This window comes from Leptonotus elevatus, chromosome 13 (genome assembly GCF_054856555.1).
Source record: "Leptonotus elevatus isolate MCC_2025b chromosome 13, RoL_Lele_1.0, whole genome shotgun sequence".
NCBI lineage: Eukaryota > Metazoa > Chordata > Actinopteri > Syngnathiformes > Syngnathidae > Leptonotus > Leptonotus elevatus.
Genome location: NC_141251.1, coordinates 13,568,722 through 13,583,228, shown reverse-complemented (window position 1 = coordinate 13,583,228; position 14,507 = coordinate 13,568,722). Strand labels below are relative to the sequence as shown.

Below are 14,507 nucleotides of genomic sequence, written 5' to 3'. Positions count from 1 at the left end.
CTATAGTGGCGGCGCAGCGTTATTTGACTGAGCCACCCCTGGACCGATCAGAGGATCCACTGGTTTACTGGCTGAACCACCAAAATGTGTACCCTCATCTGTTTCAGCTTGCAAAACAATTTTTATGCACGCCAGCATCGTCGGTCCCGTGCGAGCGAGTTTTCTCTAAATGTGGAGAAGTTGTGAGCAAAAAAAGAAACCGGCTCAATCCAAAAACAGTGGAAAAAATAATGAACCTCAATAAAAATCTTTGAGTGTCCCCCATGACCCCCTGTCAGTTACACAAGCACACCCAACCTATGCCATATCTTACCAGCACTTTCTCCTCAATAACAAAATACACACTTTCATCAGTCTTTATTTGTCAATAGAACATGCTATTCGGTCTTAGTGTGAGTCCATCAAAGAATTTTCAAAGCAAAGATGCTTTAAATCCACTGCAGCCTTGCAGTTTACCAGTAGAGGTCACTGTAACTGAAGCTTCGAGTAACGAACCTATTTTCAAAATAATTGGCTCAAGTGGTTCAGTGCTTCACAAAAGCTTCATTTGCCCATCACTAGTCCTCGTCGCCTCCAAGTCGTCCTCGTCGCCGCCAAGTCGTCCTCGTCGCCGTCAAGTCGTCCTCATCACCAGCTTCCAATTGCTGCCCGGACCGAGCTAAAAAAATAATAATAAAGTGGATAATGGTGAGTGCATTGAATTGTTAAGCGCTGTTGAACTGTCAACTAAGATAGCGTTTAGCATTCGCTAAAGTAATAACACAATCTCCGGTAACCAGATTGACTAGCAATTAGTATTTATTGTGTATTTGATGTTCCGTGATTTTGTACTGTCTTGGTTTTTAGTTTTAAAAATATGGTCACCCTAGTCACAGGTCAACTGTGATAGGATGTAGTTTTGCTGTGACCCTCAAAGAGATACTGTATTGTCCCAGGTTGAAGTCTACACTCATTATTTGTTTGGCTGCACTACATCTCACGTGTTCAGTTTTCATAATTTTCCATCAAGTACAGTACATATTATTAATTAAACTAATACTTTTGTTCATTACTCATCCTGACTGAAATGCAGTTATCCACCCCAGGTCTCTTCCGGACCCATTTTAGGGAATTGTATATGTGGTAATAATATATGGGAGAAGATGTTAAAATATTTTATGATAGCAACAGTGTTGGTGTTTCAAACAGTAAAACAAATAACAGCTTGTGGAATTGCTCATCTAGTTCCAAAATAATGTGTCCTGCCACAATATGGCAGGGCTCATAACGAGCATATTGCAACTTAGTTTTCATATTGAAAATGATAGCTGTGAACAGTGTGAAACAATATAAAGTCATTGGCTTATATGAATCTTGAATATGTGTTGTGTTTTTAGTTTGCAGTGGTGCAAAATCTGCTTTTCTTCATACTGTGATGTGGTGTGAATTTGTAAAGATATTACAAATACAAAAATCTAAATATGATAGTAGGAACATTGTGACCACAATATTAAAATAATGCACCTCCAATTAATTGGCAAATTTGTACGTGTCATTGTAATTGAGCATTATCAAAGCAATTTATTTTCATGATCGTGTTATCATTTGATGGTGCAGGTGTACCTAATGTTGTGTCCAGTGAGTATGCTTTACAAACTCCCACAATATGATCCCGGCAAATTGAAAGACGCTTGAAGCATTACACAGTGTTCCTCAGTCAGACTGAGCACATACGGTACATCATCAAATCAGTGACTCACGGAAGCGTAACATCTTGAGCGTGTTCTCTTCACCCTCCCCAGTTGCCCCAAATGATTTACAATATAATAATGCGGAGCTCATATTGCTTATCTGTAAAATGGGAGCCCAGCTGGCAAAATCGAAGCTTGAACTGTGCACAAAAAAAAAGGGGTGAAAAAGATACATATTGTTCTTGTTTTGGGAATACAATGACATGAGAATATTGGTTTGATACGGCAGACTTTAAATGTAACAATGGTTATGAAATACTGTAATGTTCATTCAGTGTGACATATGCTGCGGTCTGGTAGAGTTCTACAAATACATATGTGCCTTCAAATTACCATAAAACTATTCTTCTGAGAGGAAGATGGGTTATTTTTTCTGCTATATAGCAAATGCATAGCTATACCATGAGCCTCTTAACACTGTAGTCCATTCTTATACTACACCCACAGGAGCATTTTTGAATACTATATCGAATTATGGTTCATATATAAACATCTGGGCTGAATAGCAGTCATTTTAACCAAGAAATATCCATATTATATTTTCGAGGTCACTTTCTAGTGTTTTGAGTCAGTCGACTGTCATTTAATTTGAATTGAATTTGTAATGTATGACAGTTTATATATTGATGTAGGTGGTTATCGATGTTTCATGAACTCAAGAAAAATTCTGTTTTGATCTCCTCAAAATGCAGTACATATAATATTCAGCCAAGGAAATTTTGTTTGTTTTTCTTTCTACAATGAATATACTGTATACATCAAACTCAGTATATCTTTCACAGTGCTGATTAATATCAAAATTATCTTCACTGTATATTGAGGACTACATCGACACATTAGATTTACATTTAAATTATGGCTTACACAGTTGGGCAGTGGCTCGGAATAACACATTCTGCCACAGATGGGTTTGAGTAGTTAAAAGCTGGATGCATCTCCACAGGTTGCCTTGTATTTCAGCATGAATTATTTGGAATGAGGATGATCTCATATGGCATCATTGGCTCACCAAGGATATAAATAAAATAATCCCACGTTAATTTTATGTCATACCAGAAAGATTCAGATTCTGATGACTTGATCCCTAAAAAAGGGGGAATTCCCCTAGTCACAACCCGTTCAAGAAACATGAAACCAATAATGAAAGAGGGAGACAGAATGGGAAGCCTGGCAGGTCGCCTTTCAGCGCCTTTTTTTTTACTTTAGATGAAAAAAGAAAAAAGAAGTAATAAATTGCATACTTATCCTTATTTCATTTCATGTAGTGCAGTGGTTGTACTATGAACAAAGAGTCTCCTAGTAACAGCACTGGCGGTACTGAAGTGCCATTTTCTTTTTCTCTTTCATGTTAAAAAAGTGGAAAAGGCCAGTTGCAGCCTGGAGGCTCATCATGCCTCCTAGAAATCGAGCTTGACTTATCAACCCAACCATGAATCCGGTAAGATGCACTCATGACGCAAAATTGTGCGTGTCAGACATGTTTTGGTCCAGGTGCAGAATGTGCATTACGCTTGGATTTGAGGCGGTTTTTGGCCGATGCTGTCCTTCAATGACTCTCTTTACAAAATATTACTGATCTGTTAGTCAGCGCGACATCTTTTTTCTGTCCTCTCTTCACTTCAACGCACGGAGTTTGAAAGGACGATGTATTTAATCATGCCACAGCCTTATTTGTACTCTGCTGTGTGCTGTGTGCTGTCTTTATCTCATTTTATTCTCAGCGTCAAAGGCAGATTTTCCCGCAGGGGTTGCTCGCAGACATTTGAATTAAAGCTGCAAAACTATTAAAAATGTATGGTCTGACCTATATTTTTCATGCAAATAAATAAATAAAGGATGATGCAAATCTTCAGAAGTGGGACACAGGAAGAACTAATAGCAGGAGACCTACACCAGTCCTGTCTCACTTCCCCTCACCTCATCTCCTCTCTTCAACCTGTCTCGCACAACATTGTCCCCTCGTGGCTGTGCTGGAATTGGCCTCTTTTATAGCACTTTGCCGGCATATAGTGACTCACCTCTATTTGCACTCAGGGCAGCACAAAAAAATGACTCCCTTTGCATGCTATAATGTGATGCTGGACTCTGTGTCCTTATTACTGTACCTTCACCAAGAACGTTAGGCCTTTAACAGGATATGTTTGTGTATACATTTCTCTTTAGTAGTTTTATTGTTGTTGTTGAAACCAACGTAAAGAAATATATAACGTAGTCTGAATGGAATGTCCATGTTAATAACATAGATTGCTGTCAATTGAGGTCTATGTTTCTCTGGCAACTTTAAATTTAGAGATGGCCATTTGATTATACATTTATTTAATTGTGTGTGGAGAAATGTTCATTTAATAGTGTGTTATTGTTTAAATATTATTAATGACTGAGCTTGTTCACCCATTAGGCGGGGGGCACAAAATCTTGGGGGTGGGAAAAATGTCACCTTTTGTTAAACCTATTAACTCATTTACTCCCAGACATTTTCACAGAAGCAATCCCCTTCACTCCTAGCTGTTTTACTGATTTTGCAAGGCCCACAGAATATTGTGTTCTATTGCTACAAAACATGGAACCTACCAAAAGAAAGATTAGAATCTCTTCTGAAAAAAGTACATTTTATATCTATCTGTTTCCGTTTTGCAGCAATTAGCATTAGAATATAGCTAAATTTCATCATTATTTACAAATCTATTTAGAAATGTGAGTAATGAGCTTTTTTTTCAACGTGGCCCTGGTTGATCTCTTTTGCTCTGCTGCCACCTGTTGGCCATTTAATAACTACAATTTCTTCAACCGTTCTTTGCAGTTGAGAGGCTGCATCAAAGCCTACTGAATGCTCTAGCATTAAAAAAAAAAAAACCCATTTAAAACGTATAAATACGTCTTTGGGACATTTAAAATAGAACACATTTATACGTTTTTGGGAGCAAATTAGTTAAAATTAGGGATGTTTGATACCACTTGATCGACACCCGTTTGAGCACTCAACTCTTGAGTAGTCACAGATACCGATGCCAAGTACCGATACCACTAGTACTTTTGATACATCAAATTTCCCCCCCAAAAAACAATGACAGATAATTTTAGAGAAAAACCTATATAAATAGTCGCAATAAAGCATTTTTTCCTTAAAATTGCATGAAATTAATTGCAGTTTTGTATTCATCTCATTTGATCGTAAGTACCAATACCTTGAGATGAGGTGGGCTATCAGCCCGATTCCTATACCTGGTAAATGTACTCGTCCATCCCTAATTAAAATATATTAAAACTATTACTATTAATGCCAATTCAAATTGTTTCTGCTGTAAGGAAAGGAGAGGAGACTGAATTAAAATCCATCAAAATGAATAATAAAATAAGCTTAGTGAAGTGAGGCTACATTCAAATCATGCTGCAAGTTTCAAAACTGCACACTCATCCTTGTTATGATCAAAAGTCACTCCTAAAAAAGTAAAAAAATAAATTAAAAAAGTCTACTTTCAACCAATACTACTGAGTCTCAAATTCAGGGTTAAATTTTGATGTGATGGAATAATCCCACCCGAGCCCAGAATGAAAAATGGTACAGTCAGGTCCTGTCATCTAAAACCATCCTCCCTAAACAAACTGTTAATTTATGGGAAAACTGGGACAGAAAAAAAATCACTTTTGTAACATTTCACTCTTGGCGCAGGTTTACACTCCACTCAGTCTAGTTAGAAGTGATGTGACCTTCCCCCTTCCATTGAGTTACACCACCTTTTTTCTAAGCTTTTGCTCATTTCCGGTGCCACTCTGCTTGTCTCACTGGATTACTTCTTGCCTCTACCGTTCACACAATGTCAGGGACCACGGCAGTGAGAATAAAGGCCACAGGTGTCTCTTGCTGCATGATGGACGGTGCTTGTCTGACTGTGGCAGCCTCTACGATTCACAGAGAGAGAGAGAGGGAAAAAAGTGGAACACAAGCCCCTCGACACAAATGTGTACGGTGATGTGAAGCCTTCGACCTTGTCATAAACATACAGCAAAATCAAGGCATTAACATAATTTGTCATTTCGGTCGTATACATGAAAAGGTCACCTTGTTATCTCTCGTGGTCGCGTGCAGCATCAGTTTTCAGCCTGAAATCTGTTCATAGATAGACCGACTCTCGCAATGGAATGGGAGAGTAACCTTTTACTTGATGTTTTCTGCAAAGGCCATCTTGTGTCCAATGCAACTCATAAAGCAGCGTCACTTACTCTCTGAGTGTACATAACTGTGTGTAGCTCTCCTCTCGGGTGCGTGTGTGTGTGTTGAGCAAAGGCTGCTGGCTGCTTTTGTGAAGCAGAAGAGTGTATCCATGCTGAAATGGCTAATTGAGAAGTACAGTGTACATATTACCATGACATGAATAAGTACAGGTTTATGCCCCATACGCAGCTTGTGTGCAGATTCTTGCACCAATGTAGCCTGCGTATTGCTGATTATAAAACCGGTGAGAGTTTTATGAGAGCGGGTTTATCCCTTTTTTGGCTTTGTGTTTACATTGTGGTCTCGACCCTGCGGGACTTTTTCCACCCTCTTTTGCCACAAGCTCGGCATCAAAGGCCCATTAAAAGCAGCCTCTTCTAAATGAACTTGACAGAAAAGCCAAGGCGTGTTGATGTGGGTGGACATGCAAATCAATATTTCACATCATCAGCCGCTGGTTGGCGGAGCATGGAGGCACAGCCCATGTCTTATGTGATTTGGAGCACATGAGAAAACCGCTCTCACGATTGTGGATGACATTCGTTCGAGTGGGCGTGGCACATTAAAATGTTATCATTATTTGTAGGCTTCGATCAAATGGTGTGACGTCACCGTAACCGGCATTGTGCTAACTCTTTAGCGCGACTCGTCGCCACGACAGTCGACGCAGCCTAAAAACAAATGTATGAAGAGTCCATAACATGAAATCATACCTGATGCTCAATTCTCTGAATCTTTTCTTGGCACCCTGTAAATCTTCTCCGGTGATTTGATGAAAAGCGAACACAAATGCCGGTTGTTGTTTTTTTCACCAGTTGCCAGTTCAAACACTAACAGCACAACATTGCCAAGCTTTGGAAGACATTTTGAAATGCTACAAGGCTGACAACTATTTACATACAGTTCAGGCAGACGGACATTAACATAGATATTGTTGGAAATCATTTCTTTGATTTCTGCGTGTTCAAATAAAATTCAAAGTTGAAGTCTCGTGGAGAAGTTTTGCTAGCTTTATTTCAGAATCTGAAAGACATCTCTAGCCCTCATCCCAGAAGTGTAACATTTTCAAAATACACTCACTCATTTATACATATCTCAGTTCCCTCCCCCTTTATTCACAAAGAGGTACCTTTTGCCCCCAGGCATAGCCCCCCACCATGTGGCCCATCCTGTCAAGACAAGAGTCTTCAAGTCTACCCCCTCTCCTTATCTTTCTTCAGGATGTGGGCAAACACTTGGCACCCGGAGCCTCCCGACACCAGGAACTCACGCAGACGCGCTTTTGTTCAGACACCTCTTATTTAGATTAAATCAGACACCTTACTATGACAGGGAAGAGGACAAAGACTATAGATAAACTAACATATGGGGAACAGTTGTAACATATCTAACTAAAATCAAAAACACTTTGAAAAATATAAATTGAAACAGAAAAACAATGTTAATAATCCAACAATATTTATACAGAGAGCCTTTACTATGAGTGGCTACCGCAATGGTCTCTTTATTAAAGCCCGATTATAAAATGACACATGGCTTATATCATAGCTGCATGTCTGATTTTTGTAACAAACCAATGCACGTCAAATTCGCTAAATAATTAGATTAAACACACCTAGGATGGCAGCTACATGCGCATCATGAAGCAGCCAAGGCTTGCTCTAGCTAGCTAATGGCCTCTGCAGCTAGCTAGCAAGTAGCATTCAGTATGTTTGCTGCAAGGATGATTTATTTACCTCTATTATACAACACCGAAGTGTGCCATAACCAACCCAGATTCCACCGTTGGTCACAATGCGACGTGAGAGTCTACTTAAGGTAAACCATTTGAAACTATTCCAAAGTTGGAGCAATGCGGCAGCAATGTGTCTGCTGATTATAATAAATTTTCGGATAATTAAATGCCAGAGCTTAGTAAAAAGGCTTTGAACGCTGTATGGAGTAGATTAAGTGCTATATAACTCTTCTCCGTTTACTATTTAGGTAAAATTTGATTGATTTTCTGGAAATAATGTATATTTCACCCATAAATACATCACATTAAGTCCATTTGCCGATGTCAACACGATTAGCGTATCATGAGTTTGGCATAGAGTCCAGGCACTAGTGGAGTCCATCTCTTTTACACATTCACTCTTTCAAAGTTAGCTGCTGCTAACAGGAAAATACTTTACCAGAATGACATCATACCAGAATTGTTGCTAAAGCCTTTTAAATAGAAAGGATCGCTGTAAGCGAAGCAGATGGAGGCTATAGGCGAGCATCGGATTGTGTCATTTAGTTATTCAAACCTGCCCAAGTAATATGTCACAACACAAGGGTGGTTGATGCAGCCTGGCAGGCCAATGAACAGCAAACATGTCATTTGGCTGTAAATTATGTTACACCCAAGGTCACCTTGTGTATAGGGGGGAGGAAAACACGGGCTGATGGTGTAATTCATCTCAACATGGCACAGATATACATCACATGCAGTAGAATTACTATGTTCATTTCAGGTACTTAATATGTCTTTATCCATGGTAAGTCACTTTTTGTTGTGCACATCAATTTATTTAAAGATAGCTATTACCCAAATAACAAGAGAAGCGGGGGCTTCATGTGGCGCTGTCCTTGAATGACTTTCAACTCCACACCATGCTCCCTCAAGGAGACATGTCTTAGCATAATTCCAAGAGCTTAGAAGTCATTGATATGTGCTCCCTCAGCTCTGACAAGCCCACCCTTCCAGGCAAGGAAGCCCCCTCCCCCCATGTGCCGGCTTATTGCCTGGATGTTGCCAAGTCTGTGCCATGCCAGCTTTGGCACCCTTGACCGTTAACTCTGTTTCAGTCACACTTCCCCCTCCCCCAGAAATACTGAATAGGAAACGTGCAGCGGTCATACCAACATTATGATACATCAATGGAACAAATAGCATCCTTACTTGCTCAAATGTTTTTGCCACATTAAACCAGAACATTACAATATCTTGCAATATGTCTCTTGTGCATGGGTGGTTTGGCAGATATGGGTAAAGACGGGCAAGGTCAAATCCGTCCCTATAGTCCCCAGCTGGCACTAACCCAGTCGCAGGGGTGCCTGCGAGTTGGAGATGTTTTCATGCTGGATGCACAATTTCTCCAGCGTTTACTCTCCTGTCCATTTGCATCACTGACAGTCAACATGGAGCAACTGTAGCAAAATACTTTTCTATTTTTTTCTTGGCAAGTTTGAATCCATGTCTAATTTTAGGCAAGCCATTTGTTCAAATATTTATTAACAAGACTTTTCTGGTTCATCATCATCATTTTGTGTGTGTCCAACGTTTTTATTTTGGGGGGGATATATAACTGCATATTAAAAACCTGTGGTAAACCCACATCTACAATATATAATGGTATTGTTTTCACCTAATGTATGAAGCCCTTTAAAAAAAAAAAAAAAATATATATATATATATATATATATATATATATATATATATATATATATATATATATATATATATATATATCTTTATTTGACTACGTGGCCTTAATCACAAAAGAGTCCATCAACATGTCGCTCAATGAAAGTACTTTCAGGAATGTTTTTAAAAGTAACTGAGGGCCGCACCAATTAATGTGGAAAAGTGAATGTTGTTGGGTGATTTAAAACTGTAGTTTAAATTCAGGTCGTGGCCTTGAGAATGATAGTGAACTCGCACTAAATGGGGAGACAGAAACGTAGATAAATGCTATACACGTGAACCCCATGTATACCATTTACCACATGGATAGATTCATACAATGAATGTAAACATACTGTAACCTCACATAATGATTATTATATAAAATTATGTCAATCTAAAATATCACTGGAAGAATATAACAGCTATTTTTTGGCACTTAGACTGGTAAGACATAGGTAACACCAACTATAATAAAATAAAATGGGGAGCTTCCACACAGACATGAGAGACAGAATTCACAACAGTCACGAAAGAACAGTGACAGGTAAATCATCTTCATAGAGGAGTGAGCGATGAGGCTAATTTTCCAGGATGATGACAACCCTGTCACCCAATGATGGTATATGGTGCACTAAAGAAAAGCATTAGGCGACAAGACAGCGAAGTAGAGACAAAGACAGAAGCTGCGCTTGTGTGCTAGATTGTTACCATATACGAAAATTGCATTCAATTTTCCCTAACCACTGATACGCGGTAAATACACGTTAACGGTAAAAATAAAATAAAATAATAATAAAATAACAACAATTTATTCATTTAAAAAAAAATAATAATAATTTTTTTCCTAAGAGCTCAGTATTGTTCATGTGGTAATTTTACCGATTTGACATGTCATCATCATTGCTTATTTTTATTTTGTATGTGTATGTATTTGCGTGTGTGCGTGTGAGTGTGTGTGTATTAGTTCACCAAAAACCTCTTAAAAAATTCCACACCGTTCACCTAAACCGAACATCGCCGTCAGGAGACCAGAAGAAGGACCAAAGAAAAGAAAGGAAAGTGAAATCCAGCACCGACCAGACACCACCCACCACCCACCGGGCCACCAAAAATAAATAAATAAAAAATAAATAAGAAATATTTGTTTGCGGCGCTTATAAATCAGCCCCAAACAACCACCACTGTTGATTACCTCCCAAAGGGAAATATAAATAAGGCTCGGTGATTACATGATCAAGAATTGTGATATTACGGTGACCAGCTGTGAACTGTAAGGAAATTGATTCAAACAGATACGGCGGAAATTTGCATGACGGCAGCCAATCAAAGTGCAGGTTTTCCTTCTCTAGTTTGGTTTGCAAGTTGAAGACGTAAACATAACATAAAAGTCACAAGTATACGATGACCGGACTGTTATATAATACTGAGAGGGTGTAGCGCTTATCTTGTATGACATACATACTGTAGCTACCAGAAGTGGGCTACCCCGTCAATTCAACAGCCCTTCTTTTGGCGAGTGCTTCCGCATTCATGCCGCGAAGCCTCACAAAAATACACAGACTGAGAAGGACCGTCTGTACTGACCCTGATCAACTGATGAAACCTCCGATTGAAAGTCCGTGTATTTTTACGAGGATTCATGTCATAAAGCCGAAAAAGCAGACACATCGTCATTGACGGGATTTGACGAATGATGGAAGTGCCCACCTCTGCAATTAAGTTGTGGTTATTTAGCAGGAGTAGAAATTTATATTAACAGATTTCTTTGGATTCTTTGTCTGGTGACTTGCTGCTAGGCAGAATGTGTGTAGCACTATTATTTGGGCCTCAAAGCTTAATTCAAAAACGAATTATTTGAAATTAAATGACGAAATAATGGCACTTAAAAAAAAAGAAAAAAAAAAAAGCATGTTGGCTTTGGATAAATGATTAAAAATGAAGGCTGTTCACATCCACGTCGTCGTTGCAGCTTTCGGCTTGTCCCGTCGGGTCCCCATAATGAGTCACTTGCATGATTTGTTTGACACAACCCACCATTTTTTATCTGGGCTGGATTTTGGGGCACTGGCCAGAAATCAAACCCTCACCATGTGCATCGTGATAAAACCTAACACTGTTTGGTGAATTCTTAAAATGATCCTGGATTGTAATCAACCCTTTTTTCTTTTTTTTAACGGATTATCACAAGTTTAAACGCTGCTCTCCCACATCAGATGCTGGCAATAATCTAGCATAATCTTACGCCAACCCATGCAGTGCCATTTTAATAAACATTCCGTCTAATAAAAGCAAGGCAGAGCATGGGATTCAAGAATGCTGCAGGGAAAGTGTGCCTGCGTATCTTCTATTACGTAAGGCCAGCATGTCTCCTTCCTTGCAAGCGTATCCTTACACCTGATGAATGACCTGGTTTCGTTTATCTCAAGAGACATCTGTGCGCATGAAGATGCACGAAACGTCAGGCCTCCGTTTCCCCTCTTCAACCGCCTGTCATGGACTCAATCCTGCCTTTAGATGTGCTCTCCTAAGGGGATGAATCGGAGAAGATGCGATGCGTCAACCTCCTCTCTTTCGCTCTCAGAAAGTATCATCCATCCTAATATTTTGTCATCCCGTCTTTTTTCTTCATGCTGAGATTAGCTCTCGTTTTTCTTCTCTTCCACATGCCGACTTTGTTCACGCCTCTCTGTCTCGTTTTATCTCTACCAACCCCCCCCCGAGCTCCCACGCCTCGCTCGCTCGTGTCTTGGTAGCAGCGCAGCAGCTCTCGGAGCTGAGGGACGCCGGTGATTAGGACAGAAGACAACAGGCTGTAAGACAGAGGCAAACTCAGAAATGGGTCATCATTGTTTCTCCGCAAGACTCTACAGATGAAAAGCTCGAAGACAAGAGCAGAAAACGATATGCAGTACAGCAGCGTCAGACTGAGACATTTCTGGGTCTCTGAAAAAAAATAAAAAAATACTCATGCAAACGAGTCAGTGCTGAAACATGAAATTCAACATATGAGCTGAATAAAACATACGGCTAAGCCCATTTCTCATCTCTGAACCCTTCAACGTAATAATCATCCATTAGTCTACTTGGGCTTCACAGCAGTTATGGAAAGAAGGACAGTGGTCATGAAACACGAGAGAGAATTCATTGCTTGTCAGTTTTGGCACCGAGTGCCGTTTTTTCTTTTTTCTCCCACTGTCTCTAATTCTTGTCCTCTGCAGTCGTCTCTCTCTTGGCGCTGCAGCCCTTTAACAGCCACTCTGACAGGGTCTGTCCCACTGGCCTACCATTCAGCACTTATCATGTGCACCATTTGCTCTCATCGGTCCCCTCTGTGTGCTTCTGCCATCTCCTCCCTGTCACGGCGCCTTCAGCATCTTACTATAAAACAACTTTGATCGGTGTGTAGTGACGAGGTGTCGAGCAAACGCAAGATTTTGCATTAAACCTAATCAATTTGTCTAAGTCCCAAAACTGTGATAAAACAATCTAGGTACACACAAAACCGATAGTCAGAACTAATTAGCACACACAGCCTTCTTGGCGCAACTTCGATTTGTTCGTATTACGGCTTGACCAGGAATCTGTTGTTTTTAGGCCTTTTTTTTGTGGGTGGTTTTGTATTTGAAAATAAAACCCCACAAAGACCAGCACTGGAGTCGATCCCATGACCACGATCCCCACTGGTTGAGAGTCGAGTGCACTCGCTGTCACTTAATCACGCGCATATCCCACTGAGGGGCAAACGTTTGTGAAGGTAGCTCATGTTGATTTCTCGTCATGGCTCGTTCATTAGATCCTGACGTCACGTCAACATGTGATCATACAAAGGCTTTACAAGTTTGTACAATCCGGATTTAGTTCCCCTTTATGTGTGATCAAAATGCCAGATATTCACACTGCGGAAATTGTTCATAATGACAGAAATAACGTCAACAACATTTGACGGAATACAAAAACATGTTTGCAATTGAGTCACCACTAGGAGTACTAGGAGTCAGGCCCTTTTGTTACACTTTACTGCAGTTTATAGTCTGCGTCACGTGCTTCTACTGCAAATTTCATTTATTTAGCTGTTTATTATAATGCTAAAAACTTTCAGGAAGAAATGCTTGCCAACAGTAAAAATGTTTCTGGCTATTTTTATGTTGCGGTGCTTTCTAAAAAAAAAAAAAAAAAAAAATACAATCTATTTAAAAAGGTGCGTTTGCTTGTTTTCACCAACAAAGATTCAGGGGATTGTGATTGCTACTGAGCATACAAAGTCCTTTACTGCCACCTAGTGTGTAGCTTGACATTTGGTGTGAGAAAACTGAGCCGTTATTGTATTGTGTAATGTATTAAAACATACATACACAGTATTGTTGTTGTTGTTTAATAGCAAAATGCAAATAATCAGTGTAATGTTTGTTTTGCATCAAGGAACTGTATGTGACTTTTTAAAGTGTTTTTCAATACAATATATGAATTCATTTTCATATCTATCTTCCTTTCTTGTGTTCGATTTGTAGTGCAATTTCTGCTACTCAAATTTAAATTAATCTGGCCACATAAAAAAAATTTTTTTACTTTTATTATGGCTTTGATCCTTTTTCATCTTACTTTAATTAAACCTTTTTAATATAAACGGACCAGGCCATTATGTTCTCTACATTTCAACAAGAATGAACTGGAGATTGAATAATACCTGTAATAATAATGCTGACCTTTCTCAGTCGTTGCCTGTCAGTAAGGAAATGGAAGGTAATTTTGCCAACATATTTATCTCATGCACAGCACACATTATACTTAATCCTAATAGCCTTTTCATTAGTCTTTTAACTGCTTAGCATACAGTGTGACATTGTAGCTCAGCTGCTGTAAAGCAATTGGACGCCTGATTTAGCTTAGATACTGTACATTCATTTTAGATGATTAAACCCTTATTAACCTTACAGTGAACTCGTCATTCAGTCATATTTCCCTATAATTAAGATATCTTGTAACGCCGCGTCATGAGAAATTGTGGAGTGATTTATTACATTTGATAATGCTGATTCTGCTGCTACCTGATTAAAAAAAAAAAAAAGTGTATATATGTGTGTATGTGTATATATATATATATATGAAATTTCCGTTTTGACCATCCACCCTT

At 39.2% G+C, this 14,507-nt stretch overlaps 1 long non-coding RNA gene across 1 annotated transcript in view; it reads left to right on the top strand.

Moving 5' to 3' along the window:
- LOC147163910 (uncharacterized) overlaps positions 1-3,169 on the top strand; it is a 71,655-nt gene extending 68,486 nt beyond the window's left edge. The window contains exon 3 of the long non-coding RNA XR_015096954.1: positions 3,088-3,169. This is a non-coding gene — a long non-coding RNA (uncharacterized LOC147163910). The remainder of the gene's footprint in view (positions 1-3,087) is intronic.
- The last annotated feature ends 11,338 nt before the right edge of the window (positions 3,170-14,507 follow it).